The sequence below is a fragment of the Polyergus mexicanus genome, unplaced genomic scaffold (genome assembly GCF_030449975.1).
Source record: "Polyergus mexicanus isolate NDT 795.1 unplaced genomic scaffold, iyPolMexi1.0 SCAF_1, whole genome shotgun sequence".
Taxonomy (NCBI): Eukaryota; Metazoa; Arthropoda; class Insecta; order Hymenoptera; family Formicidae; genus Polyergus; species Polyergus mexicanus.
Genome location: NW_027223321.1, coordinates 8978792 through 8996550, shown reverse-complemented (window position 1 = coordinate 8996550; position 17759 = coordinate 8978792). Strand labels below are relative to the sequence as shown.

The 17759-nt window shown below is 39.0% G+C and overlaps 1 protein-coding gene across 18 annotated transcripts in view; it reads left to right on the top strand.

The window, feature by feature from the left end:
- LOC138933850 (protein muscleblind) overlaps nucleotides 1–17759 on the top strand; it is a 420535-nt gene that overhangs the window by 149111 nt on the left and 253665 nt on the right. The gene's annotated exons all lie outside the window — the stretch shown is intronic.

The window sequence follows — 17759 nt, the reverse complement described above, 5'->3', positions numbered from 1 at the left end:
ATGAGTCGTGGCAAGAAAAGTTATACGTTATGAACGTTATTGCATATTACGATATATTAATCTCTCGGAGTAAGAATTTTTAACATATACATGGAATTTTGTACGTATGGATGTTTTCAATAGAACGCGTGTAATTCGAATGAATTCTTTATTTTTCTATTCGAAACTCTCAATCATCGCGAAATTTTTAACGCGGATTATAAGAAGTTGCGACTTGAGGAGGCATCTTGTGAAATCTTTCGCCAAGAAAAAGTTGAGCGCCAGACGCGCATCGAAGAGAAGTTACGATCGCGGTAAATCTGGAACATCCCGTGTATTTGTCGGTGCGGCGCCGCGCGGGTCGACTGGTATTTTGGCGATTACATTAATCTGAGTTCGAGATATTTATGACATAATATTTTACGGCCGAAAGCCCTGTTGCGCGTGCGGCGCGCCAATTTGTGTCCGTGCTTAACGCGCATCGCTTGGCATTCCATTATCTACATTGATCCTCGCTTATTCGTGTATTTTATATTTTATCGGCGTCCCCAGGGCGAAATGAATATCGCTAGGCACTAGATGACATCGACCGTAAATTCACCGTCGTTTCATCATGATCGAACGCAAACGCGTAGCATTTCATAATCCAACAAGAATTTTCTTCATTCGCGTTTAAATATCCTTAATATAATATTTCATTATATAATAAAGCTTTTCTCGTACATTGCAACACTATCATATACAGTTGTGTATTGCAACATAATATTTTTATATACCTAAATATGAAAATTAATAGAATATATTATATACAGGGTGTCCCATTTTACAGGGCCCACTCAAATATCTCAGAAACACTGCGTTAAATCGAAAAATGTTTCAAACAAAAGTTGCGTGGCTTCAAGGGAGCCATAAGATGGTGACAATGATTTGACCTTGGAAAATCATTTGAAGGTCAACTTTAAAATCTTAAACGGAAACCCCCATTTTTTATTTAGTATTCTTGTAGCTGACATCGAGAGCTTTCCAAAACACTATAATAAACTATTTTTTTATTCAGTACTTTTTGAGTTATTTTATATTTTAATCTGACATCTTTTGATATATAAAAAATTAAATATCTCATAAAATATTCAGTTTTCGATAATCTTACCGTAATACTTTTATGTACAGAATAATGAGACAAATCAATTAGTGCAAAAAAAAAAAAAAATAATTGTTTAAAAAAATACATCGTAAATAATTTTTATAAAAGCTATTATTTTTTTATACCAATTGATTTGTATCATTATTCTGTACATAAAAGTATTACATTAAGATTATCAAAAACTAACTATTTTATGAGATATTTAATTTTTTATATCAAAAGATGTCAGATTAAAATATAAAATAACTCAAAAAGTACTTAATAAAAAAAAATACTTTATTATAGTATTTTGGAAAGCTCTCGATGTCAGTTACAAGAATGCTAAGTAAAAAATGGGGGTTTCCATTTAAGATTTTAAAGTTGACCTTCACATGACCTTCAAATGATTTTCCAAGGTCAAATCATTGTCACCATCTTATGGCCCCCTTGAAGCCACGCAACTTTTGTCCGAAACATTTTTCGATTTAACGCAGTGTTTCTGAGATATTTGAGTGGGTCCTTTAAAATGGGACACCCTGTATAATAAAGAACTTATTTTTTATTGAACATTTTTATAGAAAAAGGCTGATATATTTCTTTATTAATTCTGTTAGATAAAGATTTTTCTCATTCCATCCATTATCCAGTATGCAATGCGTGCGTGTGATCTAGTTTATATAATAAATGATTTGATTATCTAAAGAATCATTTTACGGTTACTAAAATTTGTCGATACATTATCGTTGTATTGCAATAATATTAATTTTTGTGTGTGCGTGTACGTGGGAGCTTATATATTTGATGATGCTTACGTGTTGGCTTTAACAAAGAAGAGACTTTCGTCGTTGAATAAACGTTTCAAACAATTTTTCGCCGAGGCACGTTCCGTTTTGACCGACAAGTACGGGTATGCACAAGGTTGTTACCGCTCTGCCAAAGTGGTTGCTGCTTTGTTTTATAATTTTTCCCAATTACGCACCACCGTCCGCTTTTGAAGTGCGCTCGACTGTTTGCCGGGTTTTAATGACTCGGCATGCATAATCGACTTCGTTATTTGTTTGCCACATTATTATAGAATAACGTGCTTCTCAACGTCATTCTCATTAATTTAAAAACCGAGATAAACATAAGTCGTGCGCTTGCCATCGCGAATAGTTCATATGAAAGATAGAAATTAGCTGCAGTTAACATTTTACGATATTACTTTGTACGATGTTGCCTTTATTATTTAATTTTGATAAATGGAGAGTCAATGTAGTCTCTCTTTCTCTCTCTTACATAGAAAAAAATAATTTCTAGTAAAAATTGAAATCACACTTTGCGGCGACGTATAGTAGTGCTCATTATCCCAAGGATCGTTAGATCGCATTATTTCTCGTTCACGACTCCGGCGTGTCGTGGATCGGCCAAAGCAAACGAATAGTTTTCAATAAGAAAGTTTCCTTGTAAAGGGTCCAGGTGCAGGTGAAGTTTTGCGGCGAGAGTTTAAGGCGCCGGGGGAATAAAACTTTTTCCCAGTTTTTTAAAACAGTTTCGCGCTTTTCCAACATTTAAAGACTACATAGTTCAGGGCTCTCACCCTTTTTTTTTCCTCGCGCTCTCGAACCTCCGGCCTTGCCTCCGCTCTAGGCGCATTCTGCTACCTATCTCGGGGCGTAACCGGAGTCTTTTGCTCCGTTCGCTTTCGGGGTTATCTCCGCAGCAGCAACTTGAAACATTCCGCCGGCGAAATATCCCGGGAAATTAATATTCCGCGAAAAATGGCGCGAAACGATTTGCGGAAAAGCAATTTTGCGAGGCGGAGCAAAAGCGATGGAAAAGTTCTACGTGCGTTCTAACGCGAAATCATGATCGAGCGAAATCAAAGTTGTACAAAGATGCGGTTCTTCTTTCCACGGGTAAGAAAACACTTGGCGCGTTACCGATGCTATTAAAGTGTTCGAATACCATCGAGCGGAATGAAATAATGACGAGATCGATATCTCTGTTTATCTCTGTCCCTCTCTCGATCCCGACATTTCTGATATCCAATCGTGATATTCCGAGACCCCATCGCTCCTGAGAATTCTCGAGATACCAAAAGCGTTTCGCTAGATTGAATAAAGATTAACTGGATTATACACGCGGTATACGATAATTCGATGTGGAAGGCTCCGGTTGAGATAGAACCAAGACAGTATCGCTATCAAATGCCGTTTATAATCCTCGAAAAAGAAGGATAATTTTATCGAGCTGAAATAGATAAGATTTGCAGAATTTTATTTGCATCCGTAATTTTATTCTCTGGAATGGAATAAAAATTTGATCCTCGAATCCATACACATACAAAATTTATAATGTGTGCGAATATCGGATTTCGATCAAGAGTAAATCTTCGCGATGCGCCCCTCGCAAACTCTCTCTCGCTTCTCTTTATTTTCGAGATGGCATAATACGCATTCATAGCAAAATTAATGCGAAATCGAGTGATAACTAAATGGCTTATTTGTGCTCTGTCTTCTTTCTTTCCCCCTTTCCGCGAAAATATCCCCAGATGTGTTTTCCAAAACTATCAAGATTATTCCAGCGCCATCGAGCTGAATTAATCGCATGACGGAATCGCATCGGGCGCTTTTCTATGGCGGTACGTGCGGTCAATACTACGTGGTTACGGCGATCGTATCGTAATTTATCCAGTTCGAAAATTCTGCGGGATAGTGGTTTCGCTGGTACCGACATTCTAGTATATCTCTCCCATAATTTTCTCTTTCAGGGCGCATCGTTGCGTCAGTCGCTTCCGCCGTTGGAGACAGGATTAGGTATCCTGCGAGAGAGAAAGGAGAAAAAGAAGAAGTCCTCCACGTCAGATATTTGCAAACTTTTATATACAAAATATAGATCTTTTCTGCTCAGTATGGCATATATACAAACATAAGATAATCAAATTTTTACTGCAAATACATATCAGGGGAAAAAAAAAAAAAAAAAAAAAAAAATCCTTTTGAAACTGTATTCAACATCAAAGTAGGGGGAACATGTATTTTTGAATCAAAATTAATTTAAATATCGAAACGTATATATATATGTAGATCTTTAAAGAGTTCGCTTGCGCTGGAGGTTCTAGAATTTTACACTGAAATAAATCAGGCGTGAAATGTGTTAAAGCGCGATTAACTGAGCGTTATGAATATTTTAGCAAATAATAACGAATATATGAGCGCGCGGCGCTTAATGTGTTTGTTGTTTTTGTACTTACGATACGAAGAATAATTTATGCCGTTTTTGCTAAAAGATTCAAATTTCGGAGCAAAGTTTTCTACCGCGATATATATTTCAGCGTTACTATCTGGCGAATAACGTGTGCAATATCGCGCATGTACGTTCGCCTGATGCTAAATAAACAAAATTATGTATCCAGATTGACGGTGCGTTCAGCATTGCTCCTATTACTTGTTGATATACGATTAATTGTCGTCCATACGTTATTCGCTTTTATTAAACAATTTTAATATCCTCGTAAACACGCGCCACGATATATCATCGGGTAAATACTCTTATCGCACCGAGCTGCGAAGTAGGGAGAGAATTGGATAGAAGCGGAACATTTTTCACTTTCGGAATGATATACTATTCCCGGTGCAAGGATGGCCTCGTCCTCTTACGGTGCATCGCCGAATCTCTTAAGGATCGCGGAACTCGATTTTCCCCAAAGTCCGTAAGTAATAAAGAGCGTGTCGGATGACAGCTAATATTAGCGATGACATTCCGATGGCATATTTTATTGCCGGTTTTATTTGTCAAGTTATATATGCGCGGTATCAGCGATACTGATGTTTAAAAAAAATATCGGAAGAAACATTTTAAATATCTTGCAATGATATTCCTTTAGCAATATCGAAAACTCGAGGTAAAAAAAGTTTTTATCGAATTAAAGAAAGATTTTTCTCATTTTATCAATAGCGTGTAAATAGAGAAAAGCTTTATATATTTAATAGGACAATAAGTGTTTACCGATTTGCGATTAAACGTGTTATCGGTGCCATTAATCGATCTGTTAAATCGATCAATCTAACAGGAGCCATAGGTCGCCAGCAACGCTAATTACGAAGCAATGAAGCATTTATTCATTATTATACGCGCCCATTATCCCGGTCAACTTTAGCTCTCGCATTTCTGCAATTACGTGTGAGACAAACACTTGGCGAGTTAACTACAATCGAATGCGAAGATACTATCGCACGCAATTGTAGCAGCATGACATGGTAATTCTAGAGCACGAACGAGTTTGCGCCGCGAAATAAATGCATAATAAACGCCGTAATGACGCGCATGTCGCGTGGAAAACATTCTCGTCAGAGTAGTAAACGATTTTCCCATTCTCCATTAATCGCTCGAGCACGGCGAAAATACACGTGGTAATTTGTTGTATTGTGTATATTTAATATATTCCTGTTTATATATTGTATACTGACAAATTTCAAATTCTTTTGTAAATAAGCTGCGTGAAAATTCAATGAATAATAGAATGTACAGATAGCTGTTGGTTTTAGTGAATTTTATTCCGAAATTTCTACTAATAAGAATAAAATATATGGTAATCGGAGAAAATTTCCGTTTACGAATGTATGAATGTATATGAAAAATCAGAAGAATTTCCACAAGGAAATTAAAGTAAGGAACGAAGAAAGATACGAACGGGCTGTGCGTCCGTAACGGAACACGCTACTCTGCTTGATAAAGTATTTTAATTTCAATTTTATTCAACTTTATAAAATTGTAACCATTAATTAAAAAAAGAAAAATCAAAAACGGCCTGGATTGTGTTTAGCTTTACCAAACGTTTTCGGTTTCCTACATTCTCCCGCCTTCCATTCATCGGCTAATAGTTTTAAACGGATTTTATCCTCGCAGTTCTATTGAAGCGCCGGTGGCGATAATTCAAGACCGAGCGGATTAATGATAATCGATCGATCGAAATTACTGGCGGGTGGAGTAATTTTCGCAGGAGCGCCGCGCATATCCGTCCATCGATCGAGGCTCGTCCTCTTTTTACCGTCGGTATTCGGTACGATCGGGACATCCCGTAGCTCTCAGTCGTGTCAACCTTTCGAGGGCGCCCCATTGTCCTGCGGCTTTCAGCCTCGGAAATGAAGTAATGGAAACGCGGCTGGATCTCCCTTTCCTGCGTCGCACGACGTGCAATTTTACTCCTTCGGTTTTTCCGGCCTCCTCTCCCCTCTTCCATTCCGCCAGCTTGCTTCTAGTAGCTTCCCTTCATCCGTTCTTTTCTATTCGCTTGCCATCGACCGCACCCCGGTTTATCGCAATCGTATTAGATTCGCTGTTTCGTCCACGAGCTATGTTTATAAAGCGCGGCGTGTCCAGCGAGAAGGAGGTTCATGGGAATTCGTATTTCTATCTTTTGGACTTTTTTCGTGATATATAGAAAAATAAACTTAAACCATTGAAAATCTTCCCGGTGCAAGTTGAATTGTCTCGTAAGACAACAACACGAAGTTGAAAACGATAGAGACGCGACTTGTCGTAAATATGTCAAACTTATTTATTTCGAAATATTACGAGGGTTTGCTGTCATTTGGGTATAAAAATTAAGAACGCGAAAATAAAAGAAGCGCCAGAAAATATTGTATGAAATAAAACAAGAAAATGATAAGACAAGAATGAAAATACTCCAATACTCGGATATATGAGTATGTTTAAAAACTCGTTCTTATTTTTGTTTCTATTTATCGCGATAAAAATCTTATTAGAAATAAGAAGAGAACAGTAAGAAAAGCCGAAAGCAGAAAGAATTGTAGAAGAAATTTTTACTTTTTTTTTGGGGGGGGGAGGGGAGGAAGAGACATTATTGTCTTTTCGAGAGGGGTTACCGGTCCTTAAAGAGCTAACGATGGCTCCGAATGTCTGCTCGTCCAGTCCGCGCCATTCTTACGCTATTTTTCACTTATTTTCTCTCAACGATCGTATCAGCAACGCCTTTTCTTCGTACGTTCCCTTCGACATGAGTTTATATCGTTAGCGCGCACTCGAATCCTCAGTCGCTTGAGTTGGTGTCCCGCGCTCTATTCCCTCTTCCGGCAGCATATCCAGCTTAAAAAATACAATAAAATTGTTCCTCGCGACTCTACTCGATCTCGGGGCCCCGCGCGAAACTGAGGGTAAAAGGCTTTCGGGGGATTTCGAGTGGTAATTTATTTCCGGCCGCGAGGGTTCTCTCTAGAGTGTGCGGCGAGAGTCGCGACAAAGGAAAACTATCTCCTCGAGTCTCGTCAATGTGTCCGTTTTGAGTCCTCGACTTTTTCCTTCCCCTCGCTCAAACTTGCCGTTCTACTTGGTCCTTCCCTTTCACCGTTTCTCTTTCGCTTCTTCGCTCTCTACCGTCTGAAATCTTTCAGAGTTTCCCCGGGAACGTTTGCGTCGTCTGTTTCGCGACTTTGTCGCCGCAGATTAGGATGAGAAATCATTCGCCGGTGAAGTCCATTAAAAATCTCGCTTGGGAATTGTAATTTCTCGAGCAGTGATGCTCGTGAAGCTCGATTCTGGTCTCTTCGTTGAACTTAATAAATTTTAAAACTACTAATTGCTCATAAATATAAATTTTTTTATTCTTCCTATCAAATCTACCAACCATTAGGAAGCTAAAAATTAAAAACTAAAAGTTTAATAATAATTTTATAAAAAGATAATTTGGCCTCTTTTTATATAATTCGTGAAAGTTAAATTTAAAAAAAACAATCTGCTTTTTAATTAATTAATTAATTAAGTTGAATCGAATTTTATATACTAATCGAAATATCGTATGCATGTCTGCATTGTATAGTAATAAATTCATTACCTAACTATATATATATGTTCCTAATGAAGAAATTTGCTGTAATAATTAGATCTTTATTTCATTGGCTTACGTGCGTCATTTTCGATTTCCATTTGCGCATATGTCGGCGATTTGTATAAAATGTCGTCAATGAAATAATATAAATTCCAACGACGCATATGTGGTGGGATCAGCCCATTGTTGCGTTCATTAATTATTTCTATGTAGGACATATGTCGGCGGCGAGGCAAAAACGATTTATTGGTACAGTGAACTAATTACTTTCTAGCGTACAATGGTAATTGTAACGCGCATTCCCGGTATATTAAGCGTCGCGATCGCTCCATTGTACGATCCGTAATGGATATTATGTCATATAGGAAATATCTTCGCTCTCTTCGTTCACAGAGTTACCGGCGAACGCTCCTCTCCCGGCGACGCGCTTACATGATTTCACTTCACCGTCTCGGAGAGAATCCGTTTTTAAGCCCCATTTTTTTTTTTTTACAGCGACGCGAAAGCCCTTTAAATCCCATGTGCTTATTCGAGCGTTTTTTTAAATTCGTTTTTCTTAGCACACTCTGATATTTTCAGTGATTACGTTGATAGTACCGCTTGCTAATATTATTATATTGTATTATATATATTTCTTCTATATATGTATATTTCACATCGTATTAATCGCGCTAAGTCACATTGTCGTTTGTCACATTACGACGGTAATAACTCGCGTTACGCGTTTTGCTTCGTGCCTCTTAAAGCAACAGCCATGTTCGTCCACGGCGTAAAAATCTGCCGGGAATCGTAAAACCGAGGTCGGCCAGGGCAAAGCTAATTTTCCACGTAGGTGCAAACGAGACGTGTTACGTAAGGATCCGTATACATAACAAATATATCATATATCCGTTCGTAATGTGCCTTCGAATGGAAGCATTAACGGTGGCTGGACAGCGCTACTATGATCCTCTTCCTCGTCTAAGACCCTGTCAATCTCTCTCCGATCCGTCCCGCCCTCCTCGACGGGGTCGTGTAATTTCACCGGCATGATCATAAAGATTCGTACACGCGAATACGAGTGCCAGAATTGACTCTGTAACGAGCGCTGTAATAACAAACGAGCCGCGACGTAAGTCAAACGAATGGGTCTTTTACGAGTTTCGTGGAGATAGTGTCGTAAGGAGGGAAAAAAGGGGGGGGGGGTGAGGAGGAGGGGGGGGAATAGCCGAGTGGAAGACGACGACGACGAGGAGAGGGTTGGATGTCACATATACACACACACACACACACACACACACAAACATGGGCGAGCTATACGTGGCTCGGATACACGACACACGGTCGAACTATTAAAAAGATATTTCGTGTGAATTTTTCGCGCATTAGAAAGATTGGAAACTCGATAAGATTGTCATTTCGTTATAGCGTTGCTTGTACTATAAATGTTATTCGTCATTAGGCCTGTGAAATTTTGGGGAAAAAAAAAAAAAAAAAATAAAAAAAAAGTTATTTTAAAAAATGTATTTTTGAAAAATATTTTAAAGTTTATGGTATTGTATTTGGAAACTGCTTACGATATATGCCTTAGGAAATTTCAGTCATAATTGACAGCCCGTATATTGATATCAAAATATTACTCCTAGCAATTAGGAATGTTTAGTAATAAGCGAGTTGGATCATTTTAGAAACGGATGTTAGATCAGGCCGTAATAAGATAATATAGATATGTTATCCGTTAAGTAATGTGCAATAAAACTATGCTTCTTTCAAGATCACATAACTTATAACTTGTAATACAGCTATAAAGATAAGCCGTTGATTATGCCGTTATTAACTAAGAGTTATCAACTAAGAAATAAGTAGTTGGCAGCCATGTTTCTTTTATAACTAATTTTTAATTTTTAATTTGGTATAAAAACTTTAAATCTTTATTCTTAAGCATAATCTTCTCTCTCTCTCTCTCTCTCTCTCTCTCTCTCTCTCTCTCTCTCTCTCTGATTATTAATTTTTTTATAATTAATATTCTATTTAAGAGCCGTTACACGAATAATTGATCGCCGCAAATTTCTAATATTAGTAAAAAATTCGATAATAGATAGCATTATGATGAAGTTTTAAAAGAGGAACCTTCATTTTCGAAATAAAAACAGGAAATAACGAAAACTCTAGATTCATTAACTTCAAAACCTTATCGGAACTTGTCGTCTACGTTTCGTACACACATGTGTCGCGACTCCTTAAAATCGAAGAATATCGCCTTTTCTCCTTCGCGTGACTAGCACAAACGTTTCGTCCAGCGAGAATTCGCAGATAAACGGGACAATAGCGAGACGCGATGGCCCGCAGCGTTTCGCAATACGATACTGCGTGCTCGGCATGAAAAAGGAAACGCGCGGACCCTTTCTTCATATCCGCTTATTTTTTGACCGCGTCGTTTTATCACGCAGGATTTTTAATTAAAAATGCGGAGCCAAGGGACAGGGGGCTGGAGGGAGGCAGGGCGGGAGGAGTTACATAGGGGAAAGCGCTCGAGAGCGGGATAAGCTTTGTGTATATGGATACATAAACCCCGCTTGGCTGCCGCACCGATATACACTTTGGCTCGTATATGTTATTACGGGGGGGGGGGGGGGGCGCGATTTTATGCGGCGCGTGTTAGTACGTTATTCGCGAATTAGGTCTGTTTCTCCGCGTTTCTTCGCGGCCGTCGTCGAATTTTCCGCGATACGCCGCCGCGATAACGGGCCAAGTTACGGTAATCTAATCGTAACTGTTCCGTATCTACCGGCGCGGATTTGGGCGGGCCCGGGCGTTACGCGGTCGTTGAATTTTTATGCCGGCGATTTCACCAATCATCCGGGGTTAGATATCTCTCGTTCCGGACGAACGAAAATAACGCGGTTAAAGCGCGACCGCGATATAACCGAACGCGCGATTGGAACGGATATGATTCAGCGAGGCGGGCACAAGCGACGAGCAAAGCGCGTTTGCGGAACATGTACAGATATGCACGATATATATTCCAGGAAGCTTGAGCTTTTTACTGAAACGACGGATGCGCGGTGAGGCCGAATCTCATTTTATTAAAAAAAAAAAATCTAGAAAAAGAATCTCTCCTTCTTAGTTGTCTAAAGGATTCAGTTTCTTTCTATCGTGCAGATGTGAAAAAAATATTTAACATAGAGGTCTCATAGGCGTCAGAAGCTTGAGTTTACTATTTACCAGATTTCATTAGATTTGTTATAATATAATTTTAAGCCATATACACATTTGCCGACGTTAAGAATCATCATTATTGCCCATGCATAATATTTGATTCTTCAATATATAATAAAGTGGTTACGGGCGAAATTTCATCGAATAGACAAAGAGAAATATGGTAAAACGCAGAATGAAATTGATAGGGCGGAATATATGAGAGGGAGGGAGGGAGGGAGGGGGGGGGTGAGATCGAAGCGATAAGAGCGCGCGAAAGGCAAGGGGTCACGTAAGGGCGTTATTAAAAACGTGCCGGTAGAGTGGTAGTTTTGAGGGGCAATATGCGGTTGCCGCGTCGCAAGCTACGCAACTTATTCGTTCTATCAGCACGCCTGGAGCCCCTTTGGGCGATGGCGCCCAAGTTTCTCGGATAAAGCTCTTCTTTCTCTTCGCTTCTCGATTTCCCGGTTTTTCGTAGGCTTCCTCCCCCCCCCCCTCCCCTCTCCATCCCCCGTGTCTCCTCTTTCCTCTCAATTTCTTTTCTCAGATCACGGCGAATCTCGTTCTCTCACATCCAAATTTAAGTCGTTAAAGTTACATTAGAGAAAAAACGCATACCCCTTAAGTCCCCCTGTATGTAACGCCGTTCGGTAATTTAGGGCGGAGGTCTAAGAAACGGAGGATTCTCTCCGCAGCCCCCGATCACGAATTACCGAAAGCCCCGGAGAGTAATGAATGTTATTCCTCGCTTCTCTCCCTCCCTTCCTTCCTTCCTTCCTTCCTTCCTCTTTCGCGACCACCTGGAAAGGGGTAAAGAGATGGGACGCGCCATCTCGGAAGACTCGGTCGGCTTTCCATTTGGAGACTCCTTCGCGTGTGAAGCAGCAGCCAGCCAGCCAGCCTTTCCTTCCTTCTCCCGCTTCATCTAATTCGACCCCTCGTACCAACCCCCAATCTCCAGCCAACGCTCGGTTATTACCGGTTGGTCTCCCGGGAGGAGACGTTATTATCCGTGCGGCTCCTTCGCGATGAGTTTCTCTCTCGGAGGCTGTGATCGACACGGCGCGAAAAACGCCGACGCGCCTCGCGTATCGGATTTCCTCTCTACGATCGCGTTATCTAATTATCCGCTTGTTATTTTCTTCCTCTCCGTCATTAACTCCTTCCGCTCGCTTGATTCGACCGATTCGTTTAAAGAATGCAAAACTATTCATATTTATCTCACTTCGCATTATTCGCATAATTTTTTACGCCTTCTCTTATGTAAATCCCAGAGGCATCGAGGATAATACGTGCGCGGTATTCTCGGCTTTACGGTACTATATTTTTGAAAATGGCCAGAGTAGACGGGAAAAAAATAACGCGCACCTGCAACCATTCGTTGCGATAAATACGGGACCGGGGGCGGCGGCGGCGGCGGCGGCGGCTCCGCAACTGACATTTGTTATCGAATGACAAGCTTCTCCCCGTCGGCACATTTATCTTTCGGTGTAGCGTCGCGGTATGGAGTTCATTTGCCCGGTATACGTATCGAATATGTACTATTACCGTGAACAAATTAACTCGCTCTGCGCCGTCCACGCTTTCGCCCGGCGATTCGCGCGCGCGCGCGCGCACGTGGGAAAGAGACGCCTGGCCGGGTATCGCTTTGCGCGCGTTGATCGACGCGTGTATCAATCGTAAATCGGAACGAACGGACCATGTAGATCGTCCGGCGAATGGACGAACCGATTACGTCAAAATGTCCTCTTCGAAATTTTACCCGAGGCGGCCCATCGTACCGCGAGCTTATCGTGGGATTAATCTCTTCGCGCGATCATGTTCTTCCAGATATTATATATATCATTGTTTTGTAGGTTTATTAACATCGAGAGATAAAAAGAATAGAATAAATTATTATAAGAAGGAAAATCCCAAAGTCATACGAATATATTTTATGATATAAAAAATTTTTTAAAAAGAGGTGACTTTAAAAATGAAAAATTACATTGTCACATGTATAAAAAACTTTATCACATCTTTCGAAAATTTTAAAATTAATTTCCCCCCCCCCCCCTTCAAATTCTAATTCTATAGGCAAATTTGTGAATTTTTATTCAAACTATCTAAAATAAAATTATGAATACAAAATCGATTTATGGTAGGGAATATATTGTCATGTTCAATATTGCGTCTACCTGCATACTAGTATATTAATGATTGGCAACCTACGCGGCGAATATTTCCGCCTATCACCGTGTCCCAATTCGTTCTTCTCTTTATCGAGATGAGCCATGTTCCGATTCTCTCCATCGATAGAGCCATGATAAAGCAGACGATAGATCGGCGGGCACGTAAAAAGTCACATCAACGACTCGTCGAACGTTCTTCTCGCCTCGGCGCAGCTGTCATTCGCCTGTTAACGAACTATTCTCCGACGACACAATTTTTGAGCCGGTGTTACATGCGTTTGCCGGTATCGAATTAAATCACCCCGTATTTTCTTCGTAGCACTTCGTAATACGGTTTAATAGATCCGTGCTATACGCCTATTCTCCGTTGCCGGCCGGGGTATCGAATCGATCCCGGAATCGATGTAACGAAAAACGAGACGCGGCGCGGGCGCGAACAAAGGGCTCGACGAGAGCAAACAAAATTACGCGGATGGCTCGTCGTCCCCGATACTCCTCTTTCCCTTCCGTCGCGCTCGGTTGCAGTTACTGCACCCGTTCGTTCCGGAGTAACGAACTGATCGCAAATCGAAACGCGCGTCTCCGACAACCTCCGCTCTCTCTATCCTCGCGCGCGAATTAACTTTGTCTATCGGCTACACCGTTCTTCGCGAAAGTGCACGTGGGAACGCGAAATTATAGGCGAATCGCTTGGAAAGCGCAGCTTTCGTAAATTCGGTATGTATCTCTACTAAGAATCCAGGAAAGAGGAATCTCGATTAGAAATCCCGCGTTTTACAAGTGTTTTAAGACCGAAGGGTTATCGCGTGAGATAACGCGTGACTGTTATTAGCAGACTTAACGACTCTGCGCCACTTTACATCCTCAGCGATTAAAGAGTTAAGTTCGAGATGAATGTTAATCCTCGTCCGCGCCGCGTCCGTTTTTTTTTTTTTCTATCTCTGGGAAAATTATTGCGCGACGCATTTATATCCGTGAAATGGATGTTTCTTCGTATAGAGCGTGTATCGAATTTGAATCTAGTGGGACGGGAGGGTGAGAATATCAACAGATGATGTTTTAATCGCGGCGCCCTTTATACGTCGAAAGAGCGGGTTAAGGGAAGAGCGAACGAATGGAGAAAAAGAGAAACAGAATCCGAGGGATATTCGAGCGCGAACGCCCGAGAGGACGAAGAGAGGAGAGAATAAAGCGGGATGGAGGCCACCGCTGAACCATCGGATAGTAAATGATTGTCGATTAAATTGTCCCTCCTGCGGCCAGGATCACGGCAGGACCAACGGCTCTCGATTGACGAATGGTTCGCGAAATCTGCATTCGTTGCAAAGTATTCGCTTGGCAATTTTGCCCGAGAATCGTACTCGGCCATTTGTTCGCTGCTCGTTCTATCGTGAACTACGTGAAAGAAATAATATAAAAAAAAAAGAAATAAACAGACGCGCACGTTGCTGCACCGTGTTTCGTTTGCCTATTTGGATCGTGACCTTTATCGACTTTATGCCACGGCGATCTATCGATAGGCACACGCTCTCTCTCAGCAGCTATGAATGAAAAATATAGAAAAATTATTGAGAGCGCATCCGAGATCGAATGCAAGACAGCTTTTTCGCGTTGCGATATCGATTCGATAAGCTGCTAATTAACGAAATGAAAAGCGCCAGTGAATTCGGCTTTGGTCTATTGAATATCTTCAATGATATTTTCTTTCGAACGGATATGAAAAGATTGTGCTGAAAATTATCTAAATTTTAACGAAAATTTGCAGATATTCGGATAAATATTTTGTAGAATCTCGAGAACGTCAAAAAAGTGATACTATAAAATAGATATTTATAAAAAAATATTACAATATTATATAATACTAAAAGAATTAACTTTATTGCTGCTTATATATTAACTATATATTAATTTTCTTGATAATGAAAAAGTATAATCTCATTTATTATTTTTTCCTCGATACAATTGATTGTGTCGAATATTATTGTGGGCGGATTTTTTGCGATCGTTAAAATCATAAAGTGACCGGTGTTTACCGGCCAACGAAAGATCAGAGAAGATAAGTGTTTTATCGAATGAGAGACGACGAGAATTCTTCGAGGGCAGTCGAAGTATTTTCAGCACGACACATCTCGGCGGCCAAATATTCGCGGCACGTTTCGAATCGTCCCAAGTATCCGAATCGTCCGAGCGCGACCTGAAGCGATTTCCTCGTGCGTACAGCGATCGTTTGATCGTGCGCGATTGGGAAGGAATTAAGAGAGCAGAGTCGAAGTCGAAGGTCCGGGACCCTTCGCTTTGAGACTTGATTGTTTGACGAGAGAATACGTCGCGCCGACGAGTTGGGCGTCGCTTCGAATCGCTCTGCTAAATGATTCGACAGATTCGTACTCTTATGTTACGACTATACGATTTGCTTTATTTTGAATCTCAGTTCGATCTATTACTAACAGGGTTGGGAAAGTTACTTTATAAAAGTAACTCGTTACCGTTACCGTTATTTTTTCTAAAAAGTAACTCGTTACCGTTACTCGTTACTAATTTTAAAAAGTAACTCGTTACCGTTACAGTTACTAAAAAGTAACGAGTCGTTACAATTTCCGTTACTTTTTTACAATACAAACTAATAAATTATTTTGCATAAGAAAAACTTTTAAAAAATTGTAAGCAAGATTTCATTCAAGGTTTATTACAAAATAAATGATTAAATTTTATCGAAATTCTTCATTAATTTTTAATAAAATTTGTTGCTCTATAGTATCATCATTTAAATGCCCTCTTTGTGGTGTTAATACAGAGCCACCGATGCTAAACATTCTTTCTACGGATGCACTGCTTGGTAGAGCTGTATTATATTTAATAAAAAGTTTTTTAAGTTTTGGATAGTCGTTTAACATTTCTATATTACAATTATTTGATTTTAAAAATCGTTGCAATTCTTCTTGTTCAGATTTATTTTGCACCGTTTTTTGCTCAAAAATGAAAAAATCATCGTGATCGTCAGATTTTCCAGCTTTTGAAGAATTTTCAGTTGATCGGATTCCCAATAAATCCTCCAAGTAATTTTCAGCACGTTTTCTTTTTTCTCCGGTTTAACTTAAATTTTGGATGTAAACATGCTGCTATTATTAATTCTTTTGTTTCAAATATTGTAAGAAATCTAAAATCAAATATAGTAAATTAAGCGACATTGTTTGTTTTATTGAAATTAATACTTTTGAATCAATAGTTTAAAATAAAATAATATTTTTCAATTAAATCCTTATTTAAAATTAAATAACATATGTATTAATCAAATTAATAAGTTACCTTTTATTTAAACCTTGCTGAATAGCTTCAACTAATGAATGGCAATCTATAAGGTCAGATTTATTGAGATTTTCTAATTTTCGTTGCAAGATACTTAGAACTAGTAGTAAATGAGAGCTCTGCTTTTCCGAAAAGATAAAGCTCTCATTGGATATCGCGCGTCGCGTCATCGCACTGGTCTGCAAGAGCCATAAGTTGATCAATCGCATTCAAGCATTTTTACAACATAATAAGAATGTTAATTGGTCGATTTGCTTACGGCTTTACGGTTAAGATAAAAATTTTATCACGCACAATAGCAAGAATAATATCTTAAATAAATCAAAAAATTTGAAAAAAGTAACGATAAAAGTAACTGTTAAATTCGTTACTCGTTACCGAAAAATGTAACGAAGTTACTTACAAATAAAATTTGTAACGCCATTACCGTTACAGTTACCGAAAAAAAGTAACTGTAACGGTAACGGCGTTACAAGTAACGCGTTACTTCTCAACCCTGATTACTAATACGTTGGAAGGTAGAAATTTCTGACATTTAATGTTTCGAATGGTACATTAACAAATGATATTGCGAACGAATACTAAAAATAAGATGATCAATGTGAGAATAAAAAAAATCCATATATCTAGTTTTTTATCTCGAAAATATTTTATCGCAATATTAATTAATATATATAAATTGATATGTAAGTTCAGCGATATTGATTATTGAAAGCTCGAAGCTTAAATTGTGCTCTTTTTATCTCCTTTTGGAAATTGTATTAAAAAAAAAAAAAAAAATTAATTAAGAACTTTTGAGACTGATATATGTATATTAAAGACAACGTGTTATATATTAAAGGCATAAAATTAGCGCTGTGCGGTAATTTTTTCTACGAGAAATTAGCGTCTTGCGTCAGAAACAAAAATTGCTCTGTTAAATTTCTTACGTTGAGAAAAAATTGGTCAAATATCGGTCAGGTCCATAAGAATTTCGTTCATATTAAAATTTTCGCTCTTGTATTTCCGTTTCCATTTCTATTTTTTGCGCGAATAATAAAGAAAGCGAGTAGTTATATTTTAATATTAAATATTTATATAATAATTTATCTTAATTCGTTAACTTCGAGGCAATAAATCTATGAGATATTATATTTATAATATTTTTATTAACTTAAAAATATTCAATTTT